The 23605-nt window shown below is 37.5% G+C and overlaps 1 protein-coding gene across 23 annotated transcripts in view; it reads right to left on the bottom strand.

The window, feature by feature from the left end:
- PEAK1 (pseudopodium enriched atypical kinase 1) overlaps positions 1-23605 on the bottom strand; it is a 310312-nt gene that overhangs the window by 218991 nt on the left and 67716 nt on the right. For 6 of the 23 annotated variants that reach the window (XM_063795304.1, XM_063795310.1, XM_054667835.2 and 3 more), the window contains one exon: positions 11484-11553. The exons of 9 other annotated variants lie outside the window; for them this stretch is intronic. The gene's annotated coding sequence lies outside the window, so the exon portion shown is untranslated. Of the gene's footprint in view, positions 1-5918; positions 6064-11483; positions 11554-22044; positions 22096-23605 lie in introns of all 23 variants that reach the window. 8 more of the 23 variants (XM_054667847.2, XM_063795305.1, XM_063795307.1 and 5 more) reach the window with 4 other exon arrangements.

Raw genomic sequence — 23605 nt, forward strand, 5'->3', positions numbered from 1 at the left:
GAACTTAGTGACTAGGCCACCTATGTGGACAGGCTTCTTCTAGGGAGGTGCTATAAGCAAACTCTAGATCTATAAACAGTGTTCACAAATGCTTCTGGTCAAAGAGCCAAGAGAGGGATTTAAACACTGTGCTTTGTAGGAACATGCATTAAGTTTACTGTCCCTCCCAACTTAAGAGTCCTCTCTCAGAAAGATTCTCCTTGAGGGGCTCCTCCTCAATTACTTCTTTCATTCCAGGCCCATAAGCAATGCTGCCTAACAAAGATTATTCTGGGTTTTCTGGCGTGAGTGGCATTAAGCTCTAGCTTCTAATACACATGCAGTGTTTTTCCCATTCATCTATGTATCTAGTGGTCTTTTTAATGGAAATTTAGATGGGTGAAGATAGGAAACTGTTTTTTCTGCTATTTTGCCCAATACTGTTATCTGTATTCTTATCACTATACATCACGTTGATGCTTACTACTTTTTTTCAAGAGATAGGGTCTGGCTTGTTGCCCAGGTTGGATCACAGTGACATGATCATAGCTCACTGCAGCCATGAAGTCTGGGCTTAAGCGAACCACCTGACACAGCCTCCTGAGTATCTAGGACTACAGGCGTGCACTACCACATGCAGCTAATTTTTTGCTGCTGTTGTAAAGACAGGGTCTTGCCCAGGCTGACCCATGTTGCCCAGGCTGGTCTCAAACTACTGACCTCAAATAGTCCTCCCACTTCAGCCTCCCAAAGTGCTCAGATTACAGGTGTGAGTCACTGTACACAGCCCTCTCACTACTTTTAATTAATCCATGCTTCTAGGTAATAGTTTCCAATCTCCATTTTACCAATTCAAAGAGACTTGACAACATGCCATCCCTCCCACCCCAATCATTGCACTTCAGGAAACAAATGCCACAATAAGAACTCCTATCTCTTTCTGGGAAATCTTTTACCAGGTTAGGTATAATGATGGACTAGTAGGACTCCAAATGGTCAGAGTTAATAGACCCAGGTATCTCTGTGTCTTAATTTTTGAAGGTAAGATAACAAGAATAACAGTGCCATTAAAAGACTGCTATGAAAGACTAAACAGTGAGTGCCAACTTCTCTGAGAAGAAGCAAAGGGGTCTCTCCAAAAGACAGATGAGCACAAGACCTGCACCTACTTGTTCTACAACCACAGAGCTTCAGGGGCAGAGAATCAGCCTCATTCATGTTTGCATTCCAAGAACCACAATGGACACAAAGAATCTAATCATTTACATCTTGCAGAACTAAACTGTCCACATGGCTGGTAGGCAGAGTTACTTGCAACGAGGGCTCACCCTCATATTCTCTCACCAAAAAGCTCTCATTATAGAGACGTTTACTAGGAACCAAGGCAACTTTTCCACTCAGGAGTCCCTTCTGAGTGAGGGGTTAATGGTAACCTACTTTGGTTTTATATTATTCACACATAAATAATTTGGCCGTTTGCTAATCATGTCTATAAAAGCAGCTCTTCAGTTGCTTGTTGCTTGTTGCCCACATGAAATATAGAGTCTGTGAATCCTCATGCACTGCTCAAAGCAGTAAAAACTATCTAGTCATCCTACAGAGCAATCTGGCAATACTTAGTGAACTTAATAATGGACATCCAACAACAGATCAATCACATTCTTGATTATATATCTCTATAAAATAAAATGAAGATTATCACTGCAACATTATTAACGGCACATGGAGCTGAATACACCCAAGTGCCATCAGAAAAATGTATAAATAAGACAAATACACAGTATACATGGATAAGAGTGTGTACATGATATAATACTGTAGAGCAGTCAGAAGTAATGAACCAGAATTGCATATAGCAACAAAAATAGATTGTTTAAATATAGGGCTAAATGAAAAAAAAAAAGAATAAAATGGGATGTACAGACCAAGGCCATTTGTGAAAATTAATAACCTATATATATATGTACGAAACACTATATAATATTTTCCAAAGATACAGAAATATCCAAAGACATAAATTAACTAGATTATAGTAGGTGTTTATGGAGGAAACAGAATGAGTAAAGATAGGAAAAAGAAAAAAAAGACAACAAAGTAACCAATCAAGATGCGGGGCTAGCCCTCAAGATGCCAACAGTAAGAAGCATCATTATATCCTACCTGTGCCCATGAAGTTTGAGAAGCAGGTAGAGGAGTAAAAGAAGTCCAAATAAACTCAGCCAAGACAAGATAATACAGACATGAAAGCTCCACTAGGGAAAAAAAAAAGGTTCTAAGTATGCCAAGACAAGAAGTTTATTTTGAAAGGTGCCAGGAATGGTATTTCATTTATTTGAGAGGAGAAACCATCAGTGAATATTTATTTTAAAAATCAAGAAATAATCATTGAAGATTATAATAATGTAAAGTAACCACATGATCAAACTAAGAATTTGATGATTTCTCTGAAATTAATAGGTCTGTAACATCATCCAGAGATTAATCTGAATTCATCATCCTGACATACAAAGATCCTGAACACAAAATACCAAACAGAAGATAAGACGTAGTCTGGCAGAGATTCCATACCAACAGAATTTTTAACTTTCACTTACCTCAGAGATATGCTACAAAACCTTTACCATGGATTAATTCCCATGAATGAGATGAAATCTAAAACCATGGCATATGCAAAAAATTAACCCGGAAAAGTCATTTGTCAGTAACCCTTTATTATTATAGCACAGTTATGAACATAGTGTCACTAGAAGAAGAGCTGGGGAGACAAAATCTGGAACACATTTTATCCTTGAGGAAGACAGAATGGAAAATGCTACTTTAGCGTTTCATGCAATAGAGCTAAGAAGAGCAAGGACTTAAGAAAAAAATCAATTCCCTTGTCATATTAGTCTGTTCTCATTAAATTACAGCTGAATCTGTCAATAATTTGGGGGTGCTGATAGAAAAAAATAATCTGAATTGGAAGTACCATCATACCACTTTCTGGAACCTATAATAAATTATCTTGAGGTAAAAAGAGGTCATTATTTTTCAAATGTGTAAAGCAGTAAAAATTTGAGCTTTTTTAGCTATTGGACTCAAACTGTATACCAATGAAAGGGTAAATAAGCAATGATAATCAAATCAGCAGTGACAGATTAGCATGCACGATTAATACAGCAGACAATGGGAGTAGCCTTCTCTAAAGACTGCAATCCTGTATGGTTCAGATTTAATTTAGGCCACAGAAGATTCTGCAAACATCTGCTTTTGCTGGATGAAACTTGCTGCATTCATCAGCATAAATAATTAGGTTCAACTCATCCCATCCCAAGCAAAATCAAGTCACTTTCCTCTTGCTGAGGGAGGAAGCTATGCCTTTACCTCCACCTTGAATTGCACAGATTATCTGATTAAATCTATAAATTGTGCTCTCAGAAACTGATGCTTAAAGAAAATCTGTGACTTTAAAAAAGCCCCAGAAAGAAATCTACAAAAGGTACACTCCCCAACTAACAGCACATTTTGTAAAAATTAAGTATTTCTACAATAGCTTCTGTTGAGTATTCTTAACAGACTAGCTATGGAACAGCATATTAATCTAATCTCAATTGTATATACATTCTAAAAGACATACACCACATGAAAAATCTTTAAAATATATATATATATATCTATATATATATATATCTAGCTATTTAGAACCAATTTAGTAAGGCTCTACAAAATGAATCCCACAATAAAATTTAAAGATATGTCTTTAAAGGATTGAAAAACTTAACCTTCAGGTCAGAACTAAATCATAGTAAATTCCAGAAAACCATGCATTTCTATCTAAGCTAATGTAAGAAACCATGATAAAATTAACACTTATAGTAAATTGATTATTTAACATTAAATTGCTTTAAATTAAAATGTTTTTCCTTACAGTAAAAAAAAGTGTCTAAATCTCAAAAACAATGCTGAATTTTGAAATAAACAAGTTGCAGAAATACATGTAATGTTAAGATGAAATTTTAAAATTTGTAAATTGGTTATTTCTGAGAAGGGGAGAGGGATGAGATAAGGAGGAATTCACAAGGGAGGGTCTCAACTGCATTGATTTTACAATCTGTAGATTAATAAGGTAAAATGTTAAGACTTTTTTTTTTTTTTGAAACGGTCTCATTATGTCGCCCAGGCTTGAGTATGGTACTCCAATCATGCCTCACTGCAGCCTCAACCTCCTGGGCTCAGGTGATCCTACCATCTCAGCCTGTGGGGTAGCTGGGACTACAAGCACATGCCACCACACCCAGCTAGTTTTTTTGTAGATATGGGGTTTCATCATGTTGCCCAGGCTGGTCTAGAGCTCCTGGGCTCAAGCAATCCACTGCCTTAGCCTCCCTAAAAGCAAGACTTGATAAAGCCATTTGGTAAGTACTTTAGATACAGGTCATTATATTAGTGTTTATATCTAATTGTATGTTCTAAATATTTTATAATTTTAAAAATGTAAAACAAAATTCACGCAAAATTAAATTCATACATAATTAACTCAAAATGGATTATACACCTAAATATAAAACATAAAACTATAAACATTTTACAAGGTAACACAGAAAAACACCTAGGTGACTTAGGTTTGACAATGACTTCTTAGATTCAACACCAAAAGCACTATCCAAGAAAAACAAACTGGTAAGTTGGACATCATTAAAACTTCTGCTCTGAAAAAGACATTGTTAATGAAAAGACAAGTCACATACTGAGAGAAAATATTTGCAAAAGACATATCTGAAATCAGGTTGTTATCTAAAATATACATAGAACTCAAACTCCACATTAAGAAAACAATCTGATTAAAAAGTGGGCCAGTGATCTGAGCAGACACCTCGTCAAAGAAGATATATATATGAAAAATAAGCATATGTTAAGAGGCTCAATATCATATATTATTAGGGAACTGCAAATTAAAACAAGGAACTACCATACCATACACTTATTACAATGGCTAAATTCAAAACACAACACCAAATGCTGGCAAAGACATGGGGCAACAGGATCTCTCATTCAGTGTTGCTGGGAATACAAAATGATGCAGTAACTTCGGAAGATAGTTTGGCAACTTCTCACAAAGTTGAACTTAGTCTTACTATATGATCCAGCCATTGCATTCTGATTTGAGAACCAACGTCCACACAAAAACCTGCATGCAAATGTTTATAGAAGTTTTATTTCTTAACTGTGAAAACTTGGAAGCAAACAAGATGTCCTTCAATAGGTATGGATAAAGTGTATTAAGTCCACTCATTGGGATATTATTCAGGAATAAAAATAAATGAACTATCAAACCATAGAACATATAGGAAGCTTGAACTAACACAGATAAGTGAAAGAAGAGACTACATACTATATAATTCCAACTACATGACAGTCTGAAAATGGCAAACTTATGAAAACAGAAAAGATGAGTGGTTGCCAAGGGTTCAGCGGCGAGGAAGGAGGAATGAATGAATGGAGCACAGATGACTTTTCCAGCAGTGAAAATATTCTGCTTGAATGGAATATCTACCATTACCACTGTAATCGCAGACAGATGCTATTATGAATTTGTCAAAACTCATGAAACTATACAATATAAGGAGTGAACCACAGTGTAAATTATAGACTTTACTTTAAAATAAGGGATCAATGTTGGTTCATTAATTGAATGTACCACCATTCTGTTTCAACCGTAACAGTGTATATTGTAATTCAATTCTGGCACTAACCATCCAGTGTTAGTGTAGACCCTACAAGTTAAAGGGTATGATCCCAAACAATATTGCTCTTTACTTTAGAAACCAGCTGGACTTCAGGAGTCTCCAGACCACCTGCACTCTGACCAACCAGCCATAAATTCAGAGGTTTCCATGACTCCCTCAAGTTCAGAAATTGGCTAGAAAGATTTACACAACTCAGGAAAGTACTATACTTACAATTATAGCTTTTTTTTTTTAATACAGGGTCTTGCTCTGTCACCAGGCTGGACTGCGGTGGCACAATCACAGATCACTGCAACTCTTGATCTCCTGGGCTCAAACAATTCTCCCACCTCAGCCTCTTGAGTAAGTTATAACTTTACTATAAAAAATACACATAGGGCAAGGTCTTAGAGGGTCCGAAGTGTAGAGTTTCTATGCCCTTTCCCCATGAGTTAGGGCACTTACCCTCCCAGTACACCAATGTCTTCATCAACCAAAAAGCTCTGCTTGGCTGGGTGTGGTGGCTCACGCCTGTAATCCCAGCACTTTGGGAGGCGGGTGGGTCATCTGAGGTCAGGAGTTTGAGACCAGCCTGGCCAACATGGTGAAACCCTGTCTCTACAAAAAATTAAAAAATCAGCTGGGCATAGTGGCACATGACTGTAATCCCAGCTCCTCGGGAGGCTGAGGCAGGAGAATCACTTGAACCCAGGAGGCAGAGGTTGCAGTGAGCTGAGATTGTGCCACTGCACTCCAGCCTGGGTAAGAGAGCAAGACTGCATCTCAAAAGAAAAAAAAAAAAAAGCTCCACTGAGCTTTGGTGTCCACAGTTTTTATTGAGGGGTTATTACATAGGCATGATTGTTCAAATCATTAGCCACACAACTGGACTCAAACCCTCCTACTCCCACCAGGTCAGGCTGGCCTAAAGTCCCAACCTTCTAATCACATGGTTGTTCTTTCTGGTGACAGCTCCCATCTTGAAGCAATCTAGGGGTCCACCATAAGTTACCAAGTTTACATAACAAAGATACACCTATCACTTCAGAAATTGCAAGAGTTATAATTTCCATGTAAAAAAGTCTAAGACAAAGACAAGACAAATTATTTATTGTACCACAAGCATATTAATGCAAGATGTTAATAAGGGAAACTGTGTATGGGGATGGGGAGCTCTGTACTGTCTGAAGTGTTTGTAAAAATCTAAAACTGATCTAAAAATTAAGACTTTATTTTTTAGAACAGTTTTAGATTTTTACAATAAATAAAATTTAAGAAATAATAATATTACACCTCAATGCAGCTGCATTAAGTTACATTGATTTAAAGGACTTAAGGGCTTTTAGTAATCTTTATATCTCCTTAGCCCAGCAGTAGGCAGAACACAAAACAACCATTTAATGAACAGTTATTGAATGACTGGCTTCATTTCTTTCATTATGGTAAAAAAAACACACACACAACATAAAATCTTCACCATCTTTAAGTGTACAGTTCAGTAATGTTAAGTATATTCACATTGTTGTGAAACACATCTCCAGAACTTTTTTATCATGCAAATCTGAAACTTATACCCGTTAAGAATTCCTCTTCCCTCTCCCTTCAGCCCCTGGTATTCTACTTTCTGTTTCTATGAATTTGACTACTTCAGATACCTCATATAAGTAGAATCATACAGCATGTCTTTTTTTTTTGAGACAGGTTCTTGCTCTGTCACCTAGGCTGGAATGCAGTGACATGATCACAGCTCACTGCAGCTGCAATATCCGGGCTCAAGTGATCCTCCTGCCTCAGCCTCCTGAGTAGTTGGGGCTACAGGCAGGAGCCATCATGCTTGGCTAATTTTTAAAAATTTTTTTGTAGGAAAAGGGTCTCACTATGTTGCCCAGACTAGTCTAGAAGTCCTGGGCTTAAGCAATCCTCCCGCCTTGGCCTTCCAAAGTGCTGGGATTACAGGAGTGAACCACCACACCTGGCTTGCATATGTCTTTTTGTGAATGGATTATTTCACTTAGCATAATGTCTTCAAGTTCTTCCATTTTGTAGCATGTAACAGGATTTCTTTCCTTTCTAAAGCTAAATAATATCCCACTGTATGTATATACCTCATTTTGTTTATCCATTCATCTGATGATGGACATCTGGGTACCTTCCACCTCTTGGCTATTATAAATAGTGTTGCTATGAACATGGGTGTGTACATATGTCTTTGAGAATTTGCTTTCAATGCTTTTGAAAACTTACTCAGCAGTGGCATTGCTGGATCATATGATAGTTCTATTTTTACCTTTTTGAAAAAATGCCATACTGTTTTCCATAGCAGCTGCACCATTTTATATTCTCATCAACAACAATGCACAAAGGTTCCAATTTATCCACATCCTTGCCAATACTTGTTTTCTGTTTTGTTTTCTTTTTCCTTTTTCAATAACAGCTATCCTAATAGGTGTAAAGTGGTATCTCACTGTGTTTTGATTTGGATTTCCCTAATGATTAATGATGTTGAGCATCTTTTCATGTGGTCATGACTATTTATCTTTGGAGAAATGCCTTTGATCATTTTTTAATTGAATTGTTTGGTTTTTTGTAGTTGTGAGTTATAGGAATTTTTTTATATTCTGGATATCAATCCCTTATCAGATATGGGATTTGCAAATATTTTCTCCCATTCTTCATAGATTGTCTTTTCACTCTGTTAATAGTGTCCTTTGATGCACAAAAGTTTTTAATTTTAGTAAAGTCCAACTTACTTTTTTTTTTTTTGAGACGGAGTCTCGCTCCGTTGCTTAGGCTGGAGGGGAGTGGCACAATCTTGTCTTACTGCAACATCCACCCCCTGGGTTCAATGATTCTCCTGCCTCAGCCTCCCAAGTAGCTGGGGTTACAGGCACACACCACCATGCCCGGCTAATTTTTGTATTTTTAATACAGATGGGATTTCACCATGTTGGCCAGGCTAGTCACAATCTCCTGACCTCAACTGATCTGCCAGCCTTGGCCTCCCAAAGTGCTGGGATTACAGGTGTGAGCAATCGCGCTGGCCTTATCTATTTTTTCTTTTGTTACCTGTGCATTTGGTGTTACAACTAAGAAATCACTACAAATTCAATGTCATGAGGATTTTCTCCTAGGACTTTTAGTTTTAGCTTTTATGTTTAGGTCTTTGATCAATGTTGGGTTAGTTTTCTGTATGTGGAATAAGGTAAGACTCCAACTTCATTCTTTTTTCATATGGAAATATAGTTTTCCCAGCACGATTCGTTGAAAAGACTGTCCTTTCCTCATTGAATGGTCTTGCCACCCTTGTTGAAAATCATTTGACTATATAATCAAGGATTTAGTTCTTGGCTGTCCGTTTTTTTGTTTTTTTGAGATAAGAGTTCCACTCTGTCGCCCAGGCTAAAGTGCAGTGGCGCCATCTCCGCTCACTGCAAGCTCCGCCTCTCGGGTTCACGCCATTCTCCTGCCTCAGCCTTCTGAGTAGTTGGGACTACAGGCGCCAGCCACCACGCCCGGCTAATTTTTTGTATTTTTAGTAGAGATGGGGTTTCACCATGTTAGCAAGGATGGTCTCGATCTCCTGATCTCGTGATCCACCTGCCCTGGCCTCCCAAAGTGCTGGGATTACAGGCGTGAGCCACCGCGCCTGGCCAGCTGTCTGTTTTATTCCACTGGTTTATATATCTGTCTTTATGCCAGTATCACACTACTTTGATAACCATAGTTTTTGCAGTAAGTTTTGAAATCAGGAAGTGAGAGACCTCCAACTCTGTTCTTCTTTTCAAGATTGTTTTGGCTATTTGCAGTTCCTTGAGATTCTACACAAATTTTAGGATACATTTTCTATTTTTACAAAGAAGTCATTGGGATTTTGATAGGGATCTAATTGAATCTATAAATTGCTTTGGGTAGTACTGACATCTTAACAACAGTGTCTTCCAACCCATGAACATGGGCTGTTTCCATTTACTTATGTCTTAATTTCTTTCAGTAATGTTTTGTACTTTTCAGTGTTCAGGTCTTCCACCTCCTTGGTTAATTTATTCATAAGTGTTTTATTCTTTTTGATAGAATTGTTTTCTTCATTTCAAAACCATTTTTGGATTAGTCATTGTTAATGATTAGAAATACAACTGATATTTGTGTGTTGATTTGTATCCAGAAACTTTGCTGAATTGTTTTAATTCGAACATGTTTTTATGAAATCATCAGGGTTTTCTACATATAAGATCATGTCATCTGCAAACAGAGATAATTTTACTTCTTCCTTTCTAGTTTTGATAAATTTTTTTTCTTTTTCTAATTGTTGTGGCTAGGACTTCCAATACTATGGTGAATATAAGTGGTGAGAGCAGGCATCCTTGCCTTGTCCCTGGATCTTAGAGAAAAACCTTACAGTTTTCCACCATTGATTAAGATGTTAGTTGTGGCTTTCCATATATGGCCTACATTATGTTGAGGTAGTTTTCTTCTACTCTTAATTTGTTGAGTGTTTTTTATCGTGAAAGGGTGTTAAATCTTGTCCAAGGTTTTTTCCGCATCTATTGAGATAGATTGTGTGTTTTTTGCCCTTCATTCAACTGGATAGCTTTGTAAGGCATATCTCATTCATTCAAAAACAAAACTAATACCCCCATTTTGCATAGTTTCTCTTAATTTTTGTAACAAAACATTTAAAACAGAATTTAGTGACACAAACTCTTTGAGTTTTATGAAAGACCAGAGGTTTCGAAAGGATAAAAAGGAGATATTGAGTAGAAGGCGGCTTTTAAAGGGAGAACATTGCACAACTAGCTCAGACTGGGAATTACATCAGATAAAACCTACCAAAAAGGATCAAGGTGAACCAACACTTCATTTGATAACACTGCGGCATACATCAATATACAACCCAGAATTGGTATACTGTTTATATAACACCCATTGATTAATAGCACAGTAGGGAACTTAGAGTTAATAACAATTTACTGTATATTTCAAAATAGCTAAAATAATTTTTTTTGTATTCCCAACACACACAAAAAGATAAATGTTTGAGGTGATGGATATCCCAATTACCCTGATTTGATCATTACACATTGTATACAGGTATTAAAGTATTACATGTATCCCCAAAATATGTAAAATAATTACATATCAATAAGTAATTTAAAAAAATCAAACTCATTTAAAGCCTACACATACATATTAATTATAGTACATAGCAATGGCAAAGGTCTATCATGGTCAAAAAGAATACAACTGAATAAATTAATACCTGGGGAAATGAAATGGAAAAGAAATCAAGTAGTATTCATTCAAAAATGCCTGTCCCTTTCCACAGAGTTAATTGAAGGCACAACGACTATGCCATAAACCAAAGTTCCAACCAAGAGTCAAAACTATATTTTATAGAATTGCCACTTTCCTCACCAATACCAATAAATAAATTATTAAATCTACCCTTTTGGCATAATAAAGTCATTTCAATAGAACTAAGAGTGCCACAGTTTCAATGTCATCTCTTCTGAAAATAAATGTTGCTGTCTTGACTCAGAATTCAAATTGCAGCAGCAGGTCATTATTTTGTTCTATTCTATTGACATATTTTAACTCATTTTGTAAACCTGGAATTTGTTCCTGTTCTATAATCCCAGACAGAAAAATGTTTATGAGAAGGCAATTTCATTTTGCTAGGATGACAGTGATAGTCCCTTGGGGGAGAGGCCAACTCAAGCAGGACTGAAGCAGCTGTTAGAAGCCAATTTTCCTACCTGCTAATTGCTTTTATGACTAGGATGTACAGGCTCAGACACCCACCTGGCAAGCAGAAGATAGATGGAAACAGTCACATCTCAAGAGGTTTTTCCCTTCTTCTAAAAGAATTCAACTAGGAGACAAAACAGCAAAGAAACAGAAAAATGTCAAAAATACAAAAATATTAATTGCAAAAACATTAATTGTATCTTCCTGACTACCAAAAGGAAAATGAAAAAGAATGAAAAGACATTTGTACGAATAGCTGGTAGAAAAAATATTCATTCATTGGTCACTCAGTAAATATTTACTGAAATGCCTATTATGGCAGACACTACTGTAGGTGCTAGAGATACAGCAGTAAACTAGACACAATGTCCCTTTTTCCCCATCAGAGGAGATCAATGAGAAATAACAGCTACCAATTAGTGATCTGGTACTAAGAGGAAAACAAAATGCAGCCATGTAATAAAGTGAGTTGAGAAGCACCAATGTACAGTGAGTTGTCAAGGAAGCCTCTTTGAAGAGGGGACATTTAAGCTGAGACTTAAATGACAAGAAGAATCCAGTAAACCACCAGTCTGAGGAAAGACCATTCCTTGCAGAGGGACAAGGAGTAGAAGACTTGCAAGTTGGAATAAACTTGGTATATTCATAGAAGACAAAAGAAGGCCAGTGTAGCTGGAGTTTTGTGAACAACGTTAACAACGGCAGAAGATAAGATCTCTTCAAAGTGCCACGGCCATTTCAAAGTTATCTGCTGAGAAGATAAAAATAAAACTACGACCCATGAACTATTCATGGAAATTCACTTTTGGACTAGTAATGACCACCAGGAAACCTTCAACAAAAAAAAGATAAGCATGAGTTGAGAAATGCCACAGAGGAAGAGGTTTCTGAATCAGAAAGAATCGGCATCAGAGTACTGGCTGAATCAGTGCTGTCAGGAACCCCAAAAGCAATATTGTTCTAGATAAGATCAACATCTAGGGCTGGCACACCTGGACAAGGTGATATCTGAGGCTTATAATAGGAACTGTTAAAGCACAGCACTCATAAATGAACTCCAATTACAAAGGAATGTTTCTGGATGTATTTGTTCTAATACTTGTTTGACCTACACATTTGAGATAGCCCAGAGACTTTAAAAAAATGTTAATGTAAATAACAAATAAAACAACATAAAACAACACCCTCCTAAAACAGAAATTTTTAGAAATTACAGAAAATATTTCCATGTTTAAAACTCTTCCTAGGTTACAAAATAAATTAGGAGTTTTTTAAAAGAAAACAAATTTAGTGAGTATATAGATCATCCGTTTTCCTTCTATAGCAAGCACAAAACTGTGTTTAAGTTCAAAAGCATCTACAACATTAAACAATGCTACATTTAAAAATAAAATATACCTACTAAAAAAAAAAGTAGCTCACCTTAATTGAAGGATAAACTTTATTTTTAAGCACTGAATGATTCCCAAACATACTGTATATGTTGCATAATGCTAACAAGACATTTTGTAATAGTGCTATAATGTTAAAATTCCCAAACTATGCACATAGCTATCAAATATTTGCACTTTTCTACAAAAACATTTTGGTCAGACATTATTCATCTGGAGAAAAAAAGAAAGAAAAAACAATGGAGATCAAAAACTTGCTCTACATGAGGTATATGGCAATGTGTCTTCACTTAAGCCACATGCTAAAAAAAAAAAAAAAGAAGAAGAAGACTGGGATCAGAGACCTACCTGTACTGGAATACCACCTCTCACACTAATTAGCGTACAACATCCCTGAGTCTCAATTTTCCTCATCAGTAAAATGAGTCTCATGCCACCTACTCTTACAAGATTGATAGGAATATTAAATAAAACAGGTTAAATTTAAAGGAATCCCATCTTATTATTTGGTAATTATACTATAAGCAAGGGAAATGTCTTTAAAAAACAGCTGATTTTTTAAAAAGAAAAAATAATAAATAATAGGTTGTAAAAGCTAAACACAATGTAAACAATACTCAAGTTGAATATACAGGCCAAACTCCTTTATTTTACCTATGAAGAAATAAAAGCTTGGCAAGCTTAAGTGACCAGCCCAGAGTTGAAAAAGCAGGCAGAAAAAGGGCTAAAATCTTGCTTAATTCCTAAATGTGGTATACATTTTATAGAGCACTTTCATGTATAAGATCCAATTGATGTCCATGATAAAATAGTTAATCTGACTCATGGGAAAACCCAAGGCACCAAAGTCAGCCAGCTTCTTTAGTTATAGAACTGTGACTAAAACCCGATGATGAATATCTTTTTTTCTTTTTTGTTTTTGTGGGGGAGGGGGCGGGCAGGTGGGGGTAGAGTGGGGGTCTAACTGTGTTGCTCAGGCTGGTCTTGAACTCCTGGGCCCAAGCAATCCTCTTGCCTTGGCCTCGCAAAGTGCTGGGATTATAGGCATGACTTACCATGTATGGCCTATGTCTCTTAAAATCGAGATTTAAAGCCTTTCTTACTTATAATTTAACTAATACAAAAAAATGCCTTAGCAAGCAATCACAATTTTATTCAGTCAATATTTCTTTTTTTTGAGGCGGAGTCTCACTCTGTCGCCCAGGCTAGAGTGCAGTGGTGTGATCTCGGCTCACTGCAACCTCCACCTCCTGGGTTCACGCCATTCTCCTGCCTCAGCCTCCCGAGTAGCTGGGACTACAGGCACCTGTCACCATGCCTGGCTAATTTTCTGTATTTTTAGTAGAGACGGGGTTTCACCATGTTACCCAGGATGGTCTCAATCTCCTGACCTCATAATCTGCCCGCCTCGGCCTCCCAAAGTGTTGGGATTACAGGCGTGAGCCACCGCGCCCAGCCTCAGTCAATAATTAATTTTTAAAGTCACACTACAAAGACATAAATGTTTCCATGTTGTATTTAAGAGAGTCAATCAGCTTAACATAAAAATGTTCATAATAGGAGCAAATTAAATTGACAAAGACACATTTTTAGGCCTATTTCCCAAAGCTCAATTGATATTGGCTTAATATAATGTAGCAAGACTTACTTTTATTCTGTTTGTTCATAGATTATTTAAACCAGATAGTTGGGTTAGGGAGTCACTGAATATATGCTTGAGTATGATACTGAATCCACGTTTCTATCATTAATGACTCTAATATTCACGTACTTTAAAATTACTTAATCAATCCTTTACATTGTCCTTTCTTCACGTAGGATTTTCAAGCTAACCCTTCTATAAGTAGGTCAATCGTTCTTAGACTTAAGTTGAGATGATTCACTTTCACAAATAATTAGGTTACAAATACTGCATTGTTTTGCAGCTGAGGGGACAGCCAGGCTGGAAAACTAATTAAAAGAAAAGGATTCAAGTGGAGAGGAGCCAACTGAACAATATGGTATCTAAAAAACAGACACATTTACAATACATGTTTCTGAGTGTCACGAAGAAAATATACATCTGCTCCATATTCCAAATTCTTCCTTTAAAAAGGATCAAGCATTATAGGAAGATTTCTAGGTTTAAGAAGAAGACATAGAACAGCAATGTAGGAAGTCAGGGCTCAGCCACCATGATAGTTTTCAGATCATTTGTGCAAACATAATAAGAGCATACCCCCAAATAGGTCTCTGTTCAAAGCCACTTCGAAAGATGTGAAAATGCATGCACAAAAGTAGTCTCTGAGTTTTGCAACTACTAACTGGCAACACTGTTGTTGGGTAGGTGAGAACACAAAAGAACAATAAATCAATACACAAATTAACAGTAACCACTCACACTAATTTCATATGAATTAGAAGAATCAATATATAATTTGGGTGGGAATCCAGCACTCTTGAAATAGTCATGGCCAGAGAGTAGCATCAAATTAACCACTTAGCTCAGTTCACAAGACTTCATTTGTGCTCAGCAAGGACTATCACTGAATAGGGAACAGCCTGAATGTAGCAAGCTTTCCATTGAATTAAGATAGTGTATATACCTTAAGGTATGTTGCTTGTCTGTCTTCTAAGAATTTTTTAAGCTACATTTGAAAAAACATGATAATACAATTGTGAGTCTCCTTAGTGTTAAATTTATAATTAGATAAGCAAAATAGTAAGTGTATGTGTGTTAGAGATTCAAGTAAAAAAAAAAAAACAAGGCCCAGCTTGTGACAAAGCATCACTACAGATCCCCCTACAGCTCAGTTCCCTACAGCTTCCTCAGCCATAGCTCTAAACAAGCCACAGAAATCAGAATGATCATGCTGAAGCACCTTATGGATTAATAAAGACAGATCAATTCTGTATAACCTATTTTGTTTTTTATTCAAATTATCTAAAATTGATAATTTGTAATTGGCTGTTAAGAAACATAATCAATTACTGGAGCACTCCATTTCTCAATCACCTTGGATACGCAGGCATTTACTACAAACATGGCCCTCTATTTAGAGCAATTCACATGTAAAGCACTCCATTAATTACACTCTTCATTCAATACACATCTATTAAGCACTATTGTGTACTAGGCACTATTGGTATTAGAGAAATACCATGCTGAATCAAATCAGCCCCTGCTTTCAGAGGCAGAAGGCTTTGCTTACAGACATGCAAACATTACATAATGAGACAAGTGCCATAACAACATGTATACAAACCACTATGGAAATACACAAAGGGAAGGACTTAATTCTTCCTGGGGAGGTGAAGAAAAAAGGCTTGTCAGACTACCTAATATTTAACTGAGTGTTAAAGGGTCAGTATAAGTTTGTTTGGTAGATATACTAGAGGTTGTTCATGAGAGAGGATGTGACAGACCCACAGCCTGTGCAAAGTTGGGAGGGCAGAAAAGAGTACTTGCTTGGAAAGACAATAGAGCTCGGTAATACGTAAGAATGAAAAAGTAAGTATGATCAGAATGAGGCAGGAAAATATGGTCTGGAGGCAGGGAACATAAAGCCAATTTACACTTCAGCTATAACAGGAAATATCCTCTCCATAGGGTATATGCCGTAAATGACTTTGTAACTTTACTTCATCCTCTTCATTTACATAGGGCGCACCCCAAGTAAAGGGTATTTAAACTCATGAAAAACTCCGTAACAGGGCCTTTGAGCCCGTATGCTCAGGCCCACTCCCACACTGTGGCATGTACGTTCATTTTCAATAAATCCCTTCATTCCTTCCTTGCTTTGTTTGTGCGTTTTGTCCAATTCTTTGTTCAAGGTGCCAAGAACCTGGACACCCTCCACTGTTAACAAGAATAGGGCACAGAGGTTCTCCAACAGGCCATGTTAAGACTTTATCTTGATGAAAATGTGGAGCACTGAAAAGTTTTGAACACGGGTGTGGTAACAGTTTGAGTTTTAGACAATTATTTCCGGGCATACAAGAAAAGGACAGACCAGAAAGAATAAAGTCTAAAGGTAATGAAGTCTGGTAGACCTATTATAAGATTATTAAAATCAGCCAGGTGTGGTGGCTCATGCCTATAATACCAGCACTTTGGGAGGCCAAGGCGGGAGTATAGCTTGAGCCCAGGAGTTCAAGACCAGCCTGGGTGACATAAGGAGACCCCATCTCTCCAAAAATTTAAAAATTGGCCAGGCATGGTGATACATGCCTGTGGTTCCAGCTACTCAGGAGATTGAGGTGTAAGGATTGCTTTAGCCTGCAGTGAATTATGATCACCACTGCACTGCAGCCTCCAGCCTGGGTGACAGAGCAAACCCTGTCTCAAAAAATTATTAAAATCACTACTATCCTTAGATCCCTGTCTCAAAAAATTATTAAAATCACTACTATCCTTAGATCAAGGCAATAGGATTTGGTCCTCCTAGCCATACCTCTCCTCCAGGAAGTGAGCAGTGCAGAGGGCCAAATCGAAGTGCCTTACTCGATCTATCTCCAGAAATCACTTTCTATCTACCTGAAACCTCAGAACTCTGCTCAAATGGCCCTGTGTCCACTTCCAAGACAGGTCCTCATTCAGATACACGCACCACTAGGCCTGAAGGGGAGATGAGGGACAGCTGTTGAGAGGAAATGGGGGCTATGGAGAGAGCTTGGCCATTTTGCCAAAATTTAAAAATACATACATTTTAAATTTAAAATATATATACTTTAGAAATATGTCATATTTTTAATATATATAAAACTACAAATTGAGAATTAGCAACTTCATACCATACTCATGAATAACTGAATATTTGTGCCTAGAAACCTAAGGTTGTTTATGATATAGAGTATTAACCTGAAATTTTTAAAAATTTAATGTTTCAAGAAGATTTGAAATAATTATTTAACAGACAAAAAATATTTTCCCTATAAGACAGACATACAAAAGTCAGGATCAACTTCTCAGAAAGTCAAAGCAATTTGAAGATAGATGTGCCAAATAGGTGTTCATAACAGCTTTGTTAAAAAAAAAAAAGACATTTAGTGAAGGATCAATGTGTGGACTAAAGGCACATATTGGCTATACACAAATGAGCTAATATATTGTACTGCTCTTCTCATTAGCTACAGAGATGCATTACCCTCACATTAAATACTCAGTGAGTAAAACACTCTGGCAAGCATCTGTTGGCTAATAACAAAGAAAACCATGAACCCTCTGAGGCCAATTTCCATCCAGCTGCAAGCATGGAAGCAGCAAACACATGCACTGCTTTTCAATATCAACCCCAAATAACCGTGAAAAAGAAACTCCTCGGCTATTCTGTGGCAAAGGCATTCCAAGTATCGATCGTGTATGCTAAACAAGACACTTGGAAAAAGTTAACTCCCTAAATCCAGGCTGGCATTTAACTTGCTTGTTACCAACAGACTGTGGTAGAAGTGACACTGAGTGACTTCCAAGGTTATGTCGAGAAAAGCCATGCAGGTTCTGGGACTAAGTTTGGGATGGCTGCTATACAGCAACGTTGCCAGACAGAATTTGGTATGTGAAACTGGGATGCTGACATAACAAAAACCTAAAAGATGCGACACTGGTTTCAAGACTGGGTGGTGGACCGAAGCTGGACCCTGGCTTGAAGAGCCTGGTAGAAACTATTGAAAAGGAATTAAAGGAGAGTTAAATGTTTTCAGAAAGACCTTGTTATGAAGTGGCAGAAAACTTAGCAAAACTGTTGCCTGCGGTAAGGTAAAAAAACAGAAAATGTTGGTAATGAACTACTACTTCTACCTAAGGCAATTTCAAAGCAGAATGTCCAAACTGTCAACTGGTTTCTTTTATATGTATAATATAAGGTAAAAAAAGAGATGACCTAAAGAAGAAAGTACTTTTCCAGCAGAATTTGGGGGAAATACAAAGAAGTCAGCAATTGCTGGGTCCAAAAATAAAACTATTTCTCATCCACAATGTCTCCCAGCAGAGAATGCTCAAAGTAAGAAAAGGTCTGAGGACAAAGATCAAACATAGGATGCAGAAAAGAAAAATCTCATCTCAAGGTAGAGACGAAAGCCAAAGGTGTTACTGTGAAATCCTTTGTTACATTTCTCTCCTGATTTCTTCTTCATGATCTTCTTCCCAGTTCCTTTTTCTGCACTTGTCCACTAAATCTAAATGTCCCTGAGGATTTTGTCCTCAATCCCGGGCAATTCCTTCTTCAATCACTCTCTAAAATCTATTAACCTCAAAAACTCTCTCTCCCTTTCAAGCCTCCACCTCCCTCTAAGAACAGCAGACAGATCCGTACATCTCCACTCAACTATCTCAGAGAAACATCAAACTAAATATTACAAAATCCTATCTTCCACTCCAAAAGTTCCTTCTCTACCTGAATACACACTGGAAAGGAATGACTGGAAACAAGTAGTGCCACACCCATTAAATTGCCCAACTTGAGAGTCATCTCTGATTTCTACACTTCCTTCTCCTCACCCAACACCAATATTTAATTAGTCACCAATTTCTATGAATTCCACCTGCTAAAGCTTTCTGGCATCTGCCCCTCTTCAAGTTATCTCCTATCTGGACTATATATAGCCTTCTAAGTGGTCTCTCCATTCCAAAATATCTTTCATACTACTCTCGAAACCATCTTCTTAAAATAAAATATTAGCCATGTTAATCTCCTGGTGAGAATCCTTCAAGAGCTCCCAATCAAAACCCTTTGATACAGCTTACAGGTAGGTACTTTGTGATCCGGCCTTTCCCTGCAAACTGTCCCCACATATCATTTATTCCAACCATGCCAAAAAACAGGACTTATACTCATGGTGGTTATGAATACATAGTTTTCTCTCTGCCTAGAAAGTGTTGTCTGCGTTATGAATACTAAGTACATTTTTGTCCATTAATTTAACAGTTTTAGAACACTTAGTAGGGCCAGGCGCGGTGGTTCATGCCTGTAATCCCAGCACTTTGGGAGGCCGATGGTGGAGGATCATGAGGTCAGGAGATCAAGGCCATCCTGGCTAACACGGTGAAACCCTGTCTCTACTAAAAATACAAAAAATTAGCCAGGTGTGGTGGTGGGCACCTGTAGTCCCAGCTACTCGGGAGGCTGAGGCAGGAGAATGGCATGAACCCGGGAGGCGGAGCTTGCAGTGAGCCAAGATAGCGCCACTGCACTCCAGCCTGGGCGACAGAGCGAGACTCCATCTCAAAAAAAAAAAAAAACCACTTAACTCTGTGGCAAATCTGGCAGGCAAGTGAAAATAAATGAGAAACACTACCTGCCTCTTCTCTGGAAGCACACTGCCTAGAAAGAAAGAAAATAAGTACAACACAGGGATTTATAACGGAAAGTAGCATGGTGTAGTGGACTGATTTCTTGCAGGAGGTGGAGAGATACGATTGACAGACAGTAAGCAAAACAATAGAATAAATACAATATGATCTCCTGGATCAGCAAGTTTCCTTGATATAAGTAATTTAAAACATTTTAATACTATTATACATACTTATTATAAGTAAAATACAAATTTACATGAAAGATGCAATAAAAGACTTAAAAATTCATGGGCCATTCTGGGCAAGAATGACTGTTCAGATTAGAATTTAAAGTAAACACTAAGCAGAAGAGGAGCGACTTTAAGTCAGAGAGACCCTTTCATAATTGCGCAAGTCACAACACATTTGAGTTGCACATTGAGTAGGCCCCGCCTACTCAAAAAGCCATCCCTAGTTCAGTTCAAGTTCAAATTCAGAGAAGCAATACTGAAAAATCAACAAGATTCTGTAGGACCCTTTGCTGCAGCCAGCTCATACCTTTATACGGCCCTCTATGAAGGGCTACAGACCTGGCATGGAAGAAGGCTTACTCATGACCAAGGAGTCTTGAACTCATCCATTTTGGGGGGTCCAGATTAAAATTGCCTGTAATTATGTAAATCAGGTCTAAGAAAGCTGAGAAAAAGTTTACCTTGATTCCAATTCCTGTAGAATCGGAATTATAATAGAAAAACTGCTGACCCCCTCCCAGAATATCAGCCCTGGAAAAGTTACAACCCTGGAAAAATGGAGGGAACTCAGAAAAACCCCTGGGTTGACTAGGACCCCTATGTGTGGAATGGTGGCTTAGGCCTGAGACAAGAGGCAGTCCAGCAAAGCTGTGGGATAACAAACAAGAAAAAGAACTACTAAAGTTCTATTTTGCTTCTCTTGTATCCCAGCGCCCATGTGCACACGACCTGGCCCCAAATGTGCATTACTCAGTGATAAACATTCAGAACAGTTGTTCCCTCTGGTGAGGGATAAGAATGTCAAGGAAGAAGTCTGAAGGAACTTAAGGGGTAATAAAATGTTTTGAATTTTTACAGCAGAGTAGCTACATGAGTATATGCATTCATCAAGTCTCACTCAACTATATATTTAAGAGCTGAGTATTTTATCATAAAATTGAAATTTATACCTCAACTTTTAAAAGTTTTTCTTAAAAGATCACAATAGATACTACTTTAGATCATTCAACTGGCAAAATTTAAAAGTCTGAAAAAAAACAAGTATTAGAGAGGCTGTAAAACAACAGGATTTCTCATACATCGATGGTAGGAGAAAAAAATTGCATAAGCCCTTTGGAAATACACTTCGTATTATATCTTTAAGTTTAACATTCATTACACTATGACCCAGCAATTACATTCATAGGTGTATACTCAATAGAATCTCTTGCATACGCATAAGAGATTGACAAGAGTCATAGATAGTAATGTTTCTTGCAGCAATATTAAAAATTGCAAACACCTGAAAATAAGATTCTTATTCTTAATCCCAGGAATAAATTGAGCATGATCACTTTCAAATATTTAAGTTGTCTTTACATTTCAACAATAACCCAGTTTTTATACATATTATAGTTTGCTCAAGGTGTGCATATATAGAAATCCAAAATTAAGGCACAGAATTAAGGCATTATAATGATTTTGTATTTTTAAAAGATGGAATTTATCTATTCAACATGACTTTTACAGGAGTAAAGATAGAATTCATCTAAATGCTGGTTACATAAATTATACTATAACCACACACAAAATATCCTGTGGCTATAAACACGAATGAAGTAGATCTACATATATAGAAAAATCTCCAAGATACAGAAGTAAGTTTAAGAAGCAAAAAGTAGGCTAGGTCCAGTGGCTCACGCCTATATTCCCAGCACTTTGGGAGGCTGAGGTGGAAGGATTACCTGAGCCCAGGAGTTCAAGATCAGCCTTGACAACGTAAGAAGACCCAGTCTCTAAAAAAGAAAAAAACATACATCAGCAGCGCATGGTGGCACATGCCTGTAGTCCCAGTTACTTGGGAGGTGAAGTGGGAGGATCATGTGAGACGAGGAGTAGGAAGCTGCAGTGAGCTGTGATCATGCCATTGCTCTTCAGCCTGAGCGACAGAGTAAGACACTGTTTTTGTTTTGTTTTCTTTTTTTAAATGAGACAGTCTTACTCTGTTACCCAGTCTGGAATGCAGTGGTGCAATCTTGGCTCACTGCAACCTCCGCCTCCAGGGTGCAAGCGACTCTCGTGCCTCAGCCTCCCAAGTAGCTGAGACTACAGGCATGTGCCATTACAACTGGCTAATTTTTGTATTTTTAATAGAGATGGGGTTTCACCATGTTGGCCAAGGCTGGTCTCAAAAGCCTGACATCAAGTGATCTGCCCACCTCAGCCTCCCAAAGTGCTGGAATTACAGGCATGAGCCAAGACCCTGTCTTAAAAAAAGTAAGAAGCAAAAAGTAGAACAGTAAATTCTCACAGATCAAAATAAACTCCATATATATTGATGCATATGTATGTTTGCAAAAATAATTTAAAAGTAAATAAACTGCTAATGTTAGTTTCTTTTGAAAATAGAGACAGAGGATCTAAGATGAAAGATTTAATTTTGTACATTTGCACTATCTATGAATCATTTTATACTATCTAAATTTCTGACCACATAGCTTTTCTATTTTTTTAATTACAGAGAAGAAGAGACAGAGGCCCTCGAAAACTTTTTCTATTTCTAGTAAGCAAACTCTTCCATGACCCACAGTAGTTATTCCAAACCTTTACCGCTCCCCTCAAATCCCGTATCTCAGTCCTGTCGCCTTTTCCCACATAGCCAAGCCAAGGACCTTGTCCTCTGCTTCAGAGGAAATGAAAACTCCCTAAATTTCCTAATTCACATCCACAAATTTGTCACTAGTTGCATCCATGAGCACTTCCTTCCCTCAGAAGAAAGAAGCCATTCCCAGCAAATCTTATGTTCTATCATGTGTTCTACATGCAATCTGCCATTTCTGCAAGGAGCCTGTTCTATTATTCTCCTCTCTCTCTCTACTTCCACAATTTTGCTCTTACCTGTTTCCTTTTTCCCCTACCTCTGTATATATGCATGTTCAAGCCTCTCCTATATTAAAAAGTACCCTATGTTCCCCTCTATCTAGCACCCTAAACTCATTCCTTCTGTTCACAGTTAAACTTCTCATGAGAGTAGTCTATACTCTTTGATAGTCTCTTCTTCATCTCCCATTCACTGCTCAACACACTAGAATCTGTCCTCTGTCTCCACTGCTACTAAAAACAAAAAACCAATCTTACTAAGGTCACTAAAAGACCAAACCAAAAGTCATGCTGTGAACTTTATTTTATTTGAACTTTCTCTGTAGCATCTGACACTAATGACCACTGCCACCCTTTTCGAAACACTCTAATCTCTTTGCTTCTGTGATATTTCTCTCTCCCGGCTCTCCACTGAGCATTGGGGGA

Source organism: Pan troglodytes, chromosome 16 (assembly GCF_028858775.2).
Source record: "Pan troglodytes isolate AG18354 chromosome 16, NHGRI_mPanTro3-v2.0_pri, whole genome shotgun sequence".
In the NCBI taxonomy this organism is placed as follows: Eukaryota; Metazoa; Chordata; class Mammalia; order Primates; family Hominidae; genus Pan; species Pan troglodytes.